Source organism: Enhydra lutris, unplaced genomic scaffold (genome assembly GCF_002288905.1).
Source record: "Enhydra lutris kenyoni isolate GAN:26980312 unplaced genomic scaffold, ASM228890v2 scaffoldscaffold27, whole genome shotgun sequence".
Classification (NCBI taxonomy): domain Eukaryota; kingdom Metazoa; phylum Chordata; class Mammalia; order Carnivora; family Mustelidae; genus Enhydra; species Enhydra lutris.
This window is the reverse complement of record NW_019154111.1, coordinates 5,977,315-5,989,857: the sequence shown is the minus strand read 5'-3', so window position 1 is coordinate 5,989,857 and position 12,543 is coordinate 5,977,315. Positions and strand designations below refer to the sequence as shown.

Below are 12,543 nucleotides of genomic sequence, written 5' to 3'. Positions count from 1 at the left end.
AAAAAAAGAAAAGACCGAGGGCCCGGGTGGTCACAATACTTGGACAATTTTAAAGCTGTCAGAGGCTAAAGGCAAGAAAAGTGGGCTGGCGGAGTCTTCTATGGAAATCCCTCCATCTCCCCACAAAGTGGTCTCCAAGCAGGCACAGCACCAGCTTCAGTCTTGTTCCTCTCAAGAACGTCCTCCCTCGGGACGCCTGGGTGGCTCAGTTGGTTGGACGGCTGCCTTCGGCTCAGGTCACGATCCCAGTGTTCTGGGATCGAGTCCCACATCGGGCTCCTTGCTCATCAGGGAGCCTGCTTCTCCCTCTGCCTGCCTCTCTGTCTGCCTGTGCTCTCTCTCTCTCTCTAACAAATAAATAAATAAAATTTAAAAAAAAAAAAAAAAAAAAGAACGTCCTCCCTCCTCCCTGCAGAGGACTCCCGCAGAAAGCTTGAAGTTCCAAATGGTTAAAGACTGACTGGTAGAGGCCAAGACAAGGCCCATGCTGAGAGGCTGCGATCTTACCGAGGCCCACGGAAAGAGAGAACCAGAACATGGGGCTTCAATTAGGTTTGGCACCTGGAACACAACAGAATGCAGGTCAGAAAGAGGGGGGAATGAATTGGGAGAGGTTGAGAAAGTCAGCCCTGACCTTGGTCTACAAAGATAAGAAATGAGAGGAGTTGCTTTAGCAGGCAAATACGACAAGGACAAGGTGAAGGGACGGGAAGGGAGATGAGAGCCTGGTGGACAGAATGAGAACAGCACGATGGAGGAAGAAAGTGGGGAGAACTTGTGATACCGTCATTAATCATGTTAAGTTCAACCGCTGCACCGCTCCATGAAAAATGCCAGACAAGGGTCTCAAGCATCAATATCAACGGTGATTCATGAATTAACCAGGGGCTCCCTGGAAAGGAAAGGGGTTTTCCCTCTGCAGGGGTGTCCACGTGTGCTTTGAGAATCACCTGAACTAGAATCAGGTGGGTCTTATGACCCTGCGGACGAGCCCTGTGTAGGTCTGAGGCCAAGGCCCAGAAATCTGCATTGACACATGCTTCCTTCTGTGAGCTAAAGTTTTCAAGCCGCTCCATGAGAGTGTGGAAAGGCTTTAATCTAAAGAGGTTATGAGATGGAGAATCTCCCATATGCACCCTGAGGAAAGCAAAATCTAAGAACTTAGAGACGGATTTCAGATTAATGCCTAATTTGCAGATGACTGGAAAACTCTCTCTCAATCAATGAACATCCACCAAGATTGTCTCCCCATCCTCAAGCCACTGAACCTGCTGCTTGGACTCAGGCTAGATTCCCTGCTCTTTGCACTCCTGGCCATAAAAACAGCCCACCCCAAATTGTTAACAGACTTGCCCGTGGTTTGCTACGGTTTTTGTGTCCTGAACTGCAACTCCCATGCTATTCTCGAATAAAGTCAATTTCTGATAATTCAAGCTTGCCTTGGTTTCCTCTTTATTTGGGTTGGCAAGAGCAAATACGTTTGGGCAAGTGGGGAGCACTAACTTACCCAGGCCCATCAAAGAGGGGGAGCCCTGAAGGAAAGCATCAACAACTTCATTCTGTACTTTATCCCCATTAGTTCTCAGCACCCTATCTCAGAGGATGCAAACACAGCAGTAGAATCTGCCATCTCAGACACAGGACCTGCAGACACACAGGGTTCCCAGGGAGGCCCAGATCCTCAGACTCCTTCACTCATCTCACTATACAGAGGAACAAGGCTGCGGACAGGTAGACGTGGGGGAAAGGAAGGCAGCGACTGCCAGATGTACAGTGAATCCCATCATGACTGAGCCCGGGAAGGGAAAGGAACTTGCCGGGGAAAGGGAGAGGCATGAGAGCAGAATGTAAAAGCTCCCTTGGAATCTAAAGGCAGGTGATCTCTCTGTTCTGTTCCCTGATCTCTGCAAACTCCACCCAGAAATGGAATTTGTAATTGACCAAGATCAACAGTAGCCTCAAAACCCATAGAAAGGTTGGGTAGAATCCAAAAAGGAATCCAAGATCGTGCAGCCATTGATCAACCGCCAAGTGTGTCTAAGAGCTCAGCAAGTGCCCCACTCTTTTCTCCCCCCTGCTCTCATATTCCCACACGGGAAGTCTTAGAAATAACATCAAGGTCTTTAGTAGTCGAAAGTGATCCCATCAAACTTGCCAGAAGCCTACTTTCGGAAGCTCCCACTGGGTCACACACAATGTACTTGCTTTATATAATCCCCCAAAGAGTCGTTACAAGTGTGTAGACCTTTAATGAAGACATTCTGCTGACACAATCCTCTCTTTCCTCAAGGCAAATAATTAACAACATCCATTTTGGCCCCTTCACCGACACTGACTCTTTTGGGTTCCCAGAGCCAATTCCAAAGTTGGAAGGTTCCCCCAACATCAAGCAATTCTCAGACACCAGCAGGGTGTCCCAGAATTCAACTTAATTCTGACACTCTCTACCCAGAGCTAACATGGGATTCCACAGGTCTAGGGTTCAGTCCTACAGGACCTCTCCCCACCCCCACTTCAGATGCCAGTCACAAGCCCCAGGCTGTTACCTGGGCTTCTGGCCAACCAGCTCCAGATGGGAGGTTCCAATGACCTCCTCCTTAGGTTTGATTCATTTGTTAAAGTGGTTCACCAAACTGACAAAAACACTTACTTAACGTTTATCCATTTACTAAAGCAGAGGATGAAGGATATGAATCCACAGTCAGCCGAAGGGATACAGAGGGTGACATATGGGGAAGGGGTGTGGGGCTTCCATCCCCTCTCCAGGGGCTTCCTTCTTCCAGCACCTCCACCTACTCACTGAAAGTCTCTGAACCCCACTCTTCTGGGATTTTAGGGAGGCTTTATTATATATGCAAGAATGATTAAATCATTGGCCATTGGCTACTGATTGAACCTTCAGCCTCTCTCTCCTCCTGGAGGGAAAAGGGATTGGGACGGAAAGTTCCAACCCTCCCATCACAAAATCAGTCCTCAGGGCAAACAGCCCCCACCTTGGGTGGGGTACAAAGGCACCTTCATTAACATAATGAAAAACTCTTTCGCCCTTATCACAGGTTTCAGGAGTTGTGAGCAGAAGTATGTGGATGAAGACCAAATAAGTATGAGAAATATATTTTGGTCATCTGGACGACCAGATATATATTGCTTATAAATCACAGTATCACAGGGCTTTACCCCAAAGTATGTTCCGTTCCACTGAGCAATAAGGAAAGAACACTGGAAGATTCTTATATGGTGCTCCTTTGTGGCCCATGCATTTTTCTTGACCCGAGTTCAAGGAACTGTGTAACATTTTTCTTTGGGACTTTCCTCTGGCTTTGAAGGAGGCTGTATGTGATTCCAAGTCAAGGTTTTCATCACAAGAAAATCAGATCTCCTTGATGTCAGAATCTACAGGTCCCACCTTTGGTTCCTTAAGGTAACAAACAGTGCCTGAGCACAAGGCCTTGAAAGAGCTGAAGAATACCTAAATCTTGAGTAAATGAGGAAAAAGACAAGTTCTTCATCTTTTCATGAACAGCCACAGAAAGCTGTGGTCAGAATGAGAAAGAAGGGAGGGAACACAATTCTGTGGGCACAGTGGACACCACGGGACAAATGAGTTGAACCGACTAGAAGTTGGAGACTCTGACCACCAAAACCTGTGTTCCTAATGAAAACTGCCAGGAGGGGACACGCTGCCGAAATAACCAGATTAGGGTGGGAGGGCTCAGTGTGTCTCCAGAAGAGCACCGTGGTAGTAAGGGAACAGACCCACAAACCCTCAACCATGACTCAGCCCGGCAAGGAAAGCAGAGTCCATTGGCACTCTTGCCCAGCCCGAGAACAGAAATGAGTACGTAAGGCCTCTTGCTGCCTATTGATCCCTGGTCGTCGATAATAAGGGCGGTTTTCTGTACCATGACTAGAGGAAAATTGTATACGTACGACATACATAAACACTTATGAGGAGGAAGATAAGTAAGAACCATCAGAGCGGTCCTGGTTTGTAGCTGCAAATGGGCCTCACAAGAGGTTATTACATTAGAAGGAGAACAGGAGAAAGATTCGTAGGTGATGAGGAACAGAAGGCCGGCTGAGGAGAAAACGGAAGCTAACACCCTGCAACCTTCCCCCTCTCCCCACTCCAGGATGGGACACGTGTGACATTCTTCCAGGAATCTCCCATCCTATGTGAAATACCTTGCCAGAGGGGAAAAACAACCTTATTCTTGTAGGTCCTCTTTAGCATATGAAAGTTCTATTGAAACCTTTTCCCCCAACCCCATGCTATATAACCTGCCACCCCTCACAACCCTGGGGCAGCAACTCTTTCTGCCGCAGGTCCTGTCCTTGCGCTTTAATAAACCACCACCATTTTGCACCAAATTGATGGCTCAGGGGAAGTGAGCTGGGGGAAATCAGAGGGGAGGATGAACCATGAGAGACTGTGGAATCTGATAAACAAACTGAGGGTTTTAGAGGGGAGAGAGGTGTGGGGGGTTAGGTGAGCCTGGTGGTGGGTATTGTGGAGGGCACGTATTGCATGGAGCACTGGGTGTGGTGCATAAACAATGTATTCTGGAACACTGAAAAGAAATTTTAAAAAGAAATAAAAATTAAAAAAAAAGAATTCTTTCAGGGCACCTGGGTGGCTCAGTAGGTTAAAGCCTTTGCCTTCGGCTCAGGTCATGATCTCAGGGTCCTGGGATTGAGCCCCGCATTGGGCTCTCTGCTCAGTGGGGAGCCTGCTTCCTCCTCTCTCTCTCTCTCTCTGCCTAGTTGTGATCTCTGTCAAATAAATTAAAAATCTTTAAAAAAACAAAAAGAATTCTTTCTTGGTCCTCGGCTCCGGAACCCACCCCTGAACCTCCCAATGTTCTAAAACTTCATCATAGGTACTACAGCGAGGCAGGAGGTGACTTCTGATGGCAGCTTTTTCCTCTTTTTAAACAGCCATGTGAGAACATTCTTCTCTCCAAGAGCTCATATATGCACACACTTTACGTTCCAAAATAAGAAAGCAACTGAATTCTTTCAGACCGCAAATAAAATGAGTGTAAGCTATTTTTCTATGTGGGTTCATCTTGGTTGTAGAAGATGACATTTCAAAGTGGTCGAATTTGGGGTGTGCTGAGTTGGCAGGGGCTTTACGTTACAGTATGGTTCAGTTAAAAAAAAAAATTGATGGAGTTTCAACTTCATTTTTTTTCCCTCCCGCCCAGAATCCTCCCAAACCTATAATCAGACAGTGAGATGGCGGTGGTCCTTCCTATCAATTTTACAAAAACACTTTGTTGGGATGGCTATGATGGCAAAAGAATCTTGGAAAAGGACAACTGTGGTATTAACTGGGAAGCAGAAACGAAAAGAAAATATTCTATAATGCAGTTTTAGGTGCACAAAGTCATGGTTAATGTCAATTACCTGCCATGAAAAACTTCAAACATATTTAAAGTACAAAAGCCATCATACATTTTAAATAGCATTCTATTATTTCCTCCACTTCATTCAGTAAGACTACAAACTGCTAAAGGACAGGGCTCAATTCATCCCCTAATCTTATTATATTCTGGCCCCGGGGTAGACACAGCAAATATTCAATAAATGCTTTCTGAGTTAATGAATGAACTTGACCAAAAACCTAAGCAAAACAGCTTGCTGATTAGATCAAGGGTTGAGAAATCTGATTTAGGAAGATTTGAATTATATGCCAGGCTGTGCATTTCGGTGATATACTTTGCAGAGAGGGCCAGAAATCCTTCAAAGCAGCTCTTTAAAGAAAAAGGCAAAAGAGGTAGAATTCAGGGTTAAGAAGCCTGAGAGACATAAAAATGGCTTTGTGATCAACGTAAAATAAAATCCTATTGCTGTGACATTTGTAAAGGGCATAGGATAGTGTTAATATTTCTATAACGTATTTATTGAAATAAATGTGTAGCATATACTCTTTACAAGAAAATTTTTAAAAATTTATGGGAAAACATGTAAGTGGTTATTTAGCCAGGATACCCTCTAATTATCCGATTTGCAATTTTCTCTCAATTCGCCCTGGTTCCACCCTGATTCCACATTAATATGGCTCCTATATGCAGTCCATCCCCATCTGCCAACTCTCTTTCTGGGTGATTCTATGAATAGAATAGAATGAGGACCCCACCTGCTGAGCAGAGAAGCAAGCACCAAAGGGAACAAAAGTTTCCTTAGGGGCAACTGGGCGGCTCAGTTGGTTAAGCATCTACCTTCGGCTCGAGTCATGATCCCAGAGTCCTGGGATCAAGCCCCATGTCAGTCTCCCTCCTCAGTGGGAGCCTGCTTCTCCCTCTCCATCCCAGTCATGCTCTCTTCTCCCTATCTCTATCTTTCTCTCTCAAATACATAAATAAACCTTAAAAAAAGAAAAAAATTTCCCTTAGCTAGGATGTCTCCTAAGAGAAGCAACTGACGTAGAGATTGGTGAATTCATCTCCTTGTTTTACAAAAGAAGCGGCTGTCTAGACAGGTAGTTCGTACCTTGGTTTAATTCCCCAAGTGCCTCAAAAGGGATCTTCATCACTGTGTATGGGTTGGTGAGCTTTCCCCCATACATGCTATTTTGTTACTAATTTTGTTTATATTCAAAGCAGCCTACAATACTCCTTGGTTGATCTAGAGAGCTGCCTGCAATGTTAAGGACAGTCCACAAGATTGGAAAAAAAAAAAACCAAAAAACAAACAAAAACTGTCCGAAGCCCCACACAAACTCCAAATATACCACCAGCGATTTATTTAGGGGAACAAACCTTGTGTGATTATTTGAGCCTAAATCCTAATCCGTATTACACATGAATGCAAAGTAGTTTTTGACCATTTTATGGTGCACTGAAATTTTTGCGAACGTAATTATTGAAACAAAGGATGTTTTCCGCTTCCTACGGATTATAAGTCATTCAAAAAATTGCTTCTTGTGTTGACTCTTCAACACGGTACTCCTGTATTTACGTTTTCAGCTGTTACTTTCACAGTGATTCCCCGAGAGGGGTGCCCAACCTTGGCCTATAGCGGAGCTTGACATCAGTCTATTGAAAAGCACGGACTGCATGGAGCACTGGGTATCATACGCAAACAATGAGTCATGGAACACGCCATCAAAAACTAATGATGTACAGTACGGTGACTAACATAACATAATAAAAAAAAAATGAGGAAAAAAAAAAAAAGCTTCCCAGGTATTTCTAATGTGTATCCGGGGTTGAGAACCACGTTCTACATAGTTGTGCAAGCATGTGACTCCTTCATTACATCTGCCAATGTGACTAAGCCCTGGCATTTACACATTGAAATATATTCATTCATTCAACGACGTATTTACTGAATGTCTGTTTTATACCAAGCACCGTTCTAGATGTGTAAGATTCATGAATGAACAAAACAGGCATAAATCACTGACTTTGGGAAGCTTATATTCTAGCAGGAGGTACATTTTGCCAGGTACAGTATCATTTTACAGATATTACATATCCTTCACAACAATGAGGGAGGTACTTTTATTATACTCTATTTTATAATTTAAAAAAATGATAGCACAGAACAGTTAAGCTATGTGTCCAAAAGCACCCAGAGAGGAAGAGGTGCAAGTGGGATTTGAATCCAGGCATCTAAATCCACATTGCACATACTTAACCATGACACAACCCCACACTACTATGAAATGCTGACAGCACACAGGTATGTAGCAAAAAGACATGCAATATGGCTAGACTCTTACTACGCCCAATTTCCAACTGCCTCAGTTATAAATGTCCCAGCTCCACGACTAGAACAGAAGCTTCTCCCAGAAAGAGGCCAATCTGGGAGGCATCCAAGTGTATAGATTAAGAACACACTTGACCTTACCAATCACTAGCTATACAGTCGAGGTGCTTGAACTCTCTAGCCCTGGTGTCCTTTTATGTCAAATAAGAACAATATTGCTAAACTCCAAGACAATTTTTATTTTATTTTATTTTTTTAAAGATTTTTATTTATTTGACAGAGATCACAAGTAAGGCAGAGAGGCAGGCAGAGAGGGGGGAGAGGGAAGCAGGCTCCCTGCTGTGCAGAGAGCCCGATGCAGGACTCCATCCCAGGACCCGGAGATCATGACCTGAGCCGAAGGCAGAGGCTTAACCCACTGAGCCACCCAGGCACCCTCCGAGACAATTTTTTTTTTAAAAGGTGTGTAGGACACTTGGCACGCAAGCAGCACAGAAAATATTCACTACTATTACTATTCTCCTACATACACTGGCAGCCCCACAGCGTCTAGCCAAAGGTAGGTATATGGTGAATCTCTGAATAAATATGTGCTTTTTATTTGATTCCTGTCAAATATTCCAAGTTCCCTGGACACTTCCATTCATCCAATAAACATTTAACAAGCTTCCATTATGTGTCAGACAGTTCAAAGGGGTTATTCAAACAGCAGGTCCTTCTTCTACTCACAGCAAATAATTCCACGGTTTCCAAAGAAATCATTCGTCCCCCACAACCTGACTACCTGCCCAGGGAAAATTAAAAAGCACCGTACTCTCGCCTCAGACAAATTTACCAATGTGTTTTTTTAAAATGCCATCCAAATGCCATTAAAATTATTTATTTAATTGTATTCATGAAAATAAAAGCCACACCAAAAAAGGCATTTTTGGTTGTTGTTGAATCTGTAAAGCACTGGGGCTGCTAAGTGCCCCTGAGAACTTGTGAACTCATCTGTTAAACAGGATTTATTTCCCAAGCCTCATTCATGACAACTACATTCCTACAGCAGCACCAGCATGGACTTGTTGTGAGATGTGGCAATAAACCTCATCTTAAAACGAGGAAGAGAGATTTCCCAACTGGATTCATCGGGAGTTAATGACATTCTTCTTAAGGTATCTGAGGGTAAAAAGTAAGCCTTGGGAATGGAGAAAAAGAATCAGACTGTGATGGGTTGAACAATGACCTTATTTGGATATAGGGTCTTGACAGAGGTAATCAAGTTAAAATGAGGACATGAGGTTAGGTCTAAGCCAATATGACCGACGTCTTTATAAAAAGGGGAAAATTGGACACGGACACACAGGAAAACACTGTGTGAAGATGAAGGCAGAGACCAGGGTGATGTGTCTACAAGCCAGAGAAGTTCAAAGGTTGCCAGCAACCCACCAGCTGCTAGGGGAGAAGCCCCAAAGAGATTCTTCCTTCCAGACCCCAGGAGGAACCAACCCTGCCAGGCCCTTGATCTCAGACTTGTGTTCTCCCAAACTGGGAGACAACACATTTCTATTGTTTGAGCCACTGGAGCATGTGGTACTTCATTACAGCAACCCTGACAAGTACGCTTCCTTCCAAAACAGACCCCAAGTTTGGATGTCGTATGAGAGGGTTTGGCTAACTTCAGAATGTTGACTTCTCTTTTCCAGTTGCCCCCTGGGACTTTGGGTACCTTCCTGTCATAATGTTACCTTTCAGAAACTAACAATATTTAAACAGAAACACATTCCTATGAAAAGCCACTGTTAAAAATGACATTCTCATACAAATAGTGAGCAACTGACGAAGTTTTTTTTTTTTAAAGATTTTATTTATTTTATTTGACAGACAGAGATTACAAGTAGGCAGAGAGGCAGGCAGAGAGAGAGAGGAGGAAGCAGGCTCCCTGCTGAACAGAGAGTCTGATGCGGGGCTTGATCCCAGAACTCTGGGATCATGACCTGAGCCGAAGGCAGAGGCTTTAACCCACTGAGCCACCCAGGTGCCCCAACGAAGTTTTATTTAACTCATTGAGGTAGCCAGCAGCAAAGACAAATGCAAAATCAAAGTGTGTATAAGAAATGAGATTTATGATAGAAAAGAAATATCTAAAAAGATTGTTAAATAAAACAAATGAGCAAAGGGAAAAAAGAGAGAGAGAGGCAAACCAAGAAACAGACTCTTAACTATAGAGAACAAATTGATGGCTACCAGGAGGGAGGGGGCGGGGAAATGGGTAAAACAGGTAATGGGGGTTAAAGAGGGCACTTCTAATGAGCACCGGCTAATATATGGAAGTGTTAAATCACTTTATTGTACACCTGAAGCTAACATTACTGTATTATTAATATTGCCGTATGTATGCATGAATTTAAATAAGTTTTAAAAATGCAAAATAAAATAATTGCTAAATCAGATGTGAAATTAGTTATCTTTCTACAGGTCGATAAAAACTTAACCTCTGTGGCATTAACTTTTCTCGTGGTCTACCAAATCACAACTCATCAGTTTTTCATAGGTTAACCTCTTCTATCTTATGGGGATATAAACTCTTAGCCCCTCCATCAGTTTGGGATTATTAATCAAATATAGAGAGACAATGAAATTACAGTGCCCAGAAGAATCAGGTAAGAGTCAGTTACTCAGTAACAAGGTTCTACTTCTATTGGAGCAGGCTATTTAGAATATGTTCTAGTAAGATAAATTAAAAAAAATAATAAACTTAAATAATTTTAAAAAGTCAACCATATTTCCATTGTCAAAATTTGGGACGATTTTATTTTCACTACTCATGGTTCAAGTTATTATATAGAATTCCTTGTGTAGGTCCATGCATGTCTGGAATATTCTAGAAAATCTCCTAAAATAAATGATCTCACTCCCCAAATAATAATAATAACAATTTATTCCCTACCTTCTTCAATTTTCACAATTCTCGCTATCTTGTCTTCGCTTGGCAACTGATTCTGAGACAGAAGCATTCAGGTTTACTGGAGAATTGGTGAGGGAAACAGAACTGGCAGTGAGAAGCTGAACTGTGATGCAATTGCCACAAAGTCTGTAGCTGATCGAACATGAGGTTCTGGAGCTGGAACGGCCCTCCAGAACTGTTCTAATTTCTGGCAGAGACGAGACCTTGCAACTCCACATCCACCAGTCTTTGGGTATCGGCAGCCCCTTGGGAGAGCATAACCATGGACTAGAGATTGTCTTACACAGGGGCCATGCCCAAGAAGGGGTACAGCTATAGACCATTGGCAGCCAAGGTTCCCAGAAGCTGGAAAGAGGAGCGCTTCAGTCCTGAGAAGGCATGTGGGCAGGAAAACAAGCATCCACTACACACTTCTAATACTCATGACGAACTTAGGAAATGGGTAATTTTATCATGCCCATCTTGCTAATGGAAAAACTGACATTAAGCAGTCAGAATACTTATATAAGCTATACAGCTAAATAAGTAATAAGGCCAAGACTGGAGCCCAGATGTCTGGCTCCAAAGGCTCCATCGCTCTGCATGCCCCATAAAAGGGAAAGAGAGAAGAGAAGGATCCAGAGATAGCACAAGATCTGGGTGTGCAATGGACTGAAAGTGCCCAATGAAAATGCCCTGGTGTCAGGGTGTCCGAAGGACATTTTAAAAATACCATCTAACATTCAAGTGGAAGTTGCCAGATGCTATGATGGAAATGCATTCTTCATCTCCTCCTCCATATTTTCCACCTGCACCTAAATCTTCAGGGAGGTCTCCTCCTTGTCTTAAAGGCAGTGGAGTTTTATGAATGTGGAATTTAAAGCAGCTGAATTTTACATCTAGGTCAATGAATACAGAATAGATGTTGCCTACTGGAATAGAAGGATAATCCAAAACTGAACAAATTTAGAAAAAGCATGGGCCTGAGAACAGAAATAACCTTAAGAACATAAGCCCTCTGGGAATCACAGAAATTCTAGGGGAAGGGATTTGGATTTCCATAGGGTTCTTCCCAATAAAACTATCAACGGGAAGAATTTAACATTAGAGCCTCCTGCTTCATTTCCATGCTAACACACCATCCCCTACCCCTTCGATTTCCATCACCCTGCACCTACAATGCCTCAACCACAATCTTCCTCCACTGGTGGTATCAATGAATAGCTCCCCCAACACAATTCTGTCAACTGAAGGGAGTTTAGGATGTGTCTCTCATAAGAGTAGCTGCGTTCTCAAAAGGAACTCATAAAAATGCAAAAACTTGCATGACCCAAAGGAACAGAGTCAAATGACATTCAAAGCAGTTAAAACAATTTTCCTAAGGCACAATCCAGAATACTGTAAATATAAATGAGGTCTGGGTGGGAGGTTGGGGTTAGAAGCAGAGACCTATTTACCTACTTTGAGGTCAGCCCTAGGCATAATGGCTAGGTTTACAGAAAGACCCAAGAGCATACCTATATGTTGAGAAGACACTGCCAACTTCTATCAGTGAGGGAAGGGTCCTGGCGAAAACAAAACAAAACAAAACAAACAAACAAAAAAACAAAACTGAATTCACCTCCGATTGTTCCAATAACGAGACTTTAATAAAACAACTTGTTAAAGGTAGAATTAGGGGAAAACCACTATAATCTCAAGAACTATAATAAAACTAAAGAAACCAAGAGCAGGAGCATGTGGTATTAGAGAAAAGGGATATCAAGACACCATGAAACCAGAGAACAGCTTTATGGTTGTCTTGGTTTAGTAAACCAGAGTATAAACTCACCCAACTCTTAGCCTTCTCCTTAGCAGACATAAGAAGTCCAGGCACATCAATCTGTTCTCGTGTTTCT

General features: G+C 43.1%; 1 protein-coding gene across 1 annotated transcript in view; it reads right to left on the bottom strand.

Moving 5' to 3' along the window:
• LOC111151963 (diacylglycerol kinase iota) overlaps positions 1 to 12,543 on the bottom strand; it is a 432,202-nt gene that overhangs the window by 281,870 nt on the left and 137,789 nt on the right. The window lies entirely within an intron of this gene.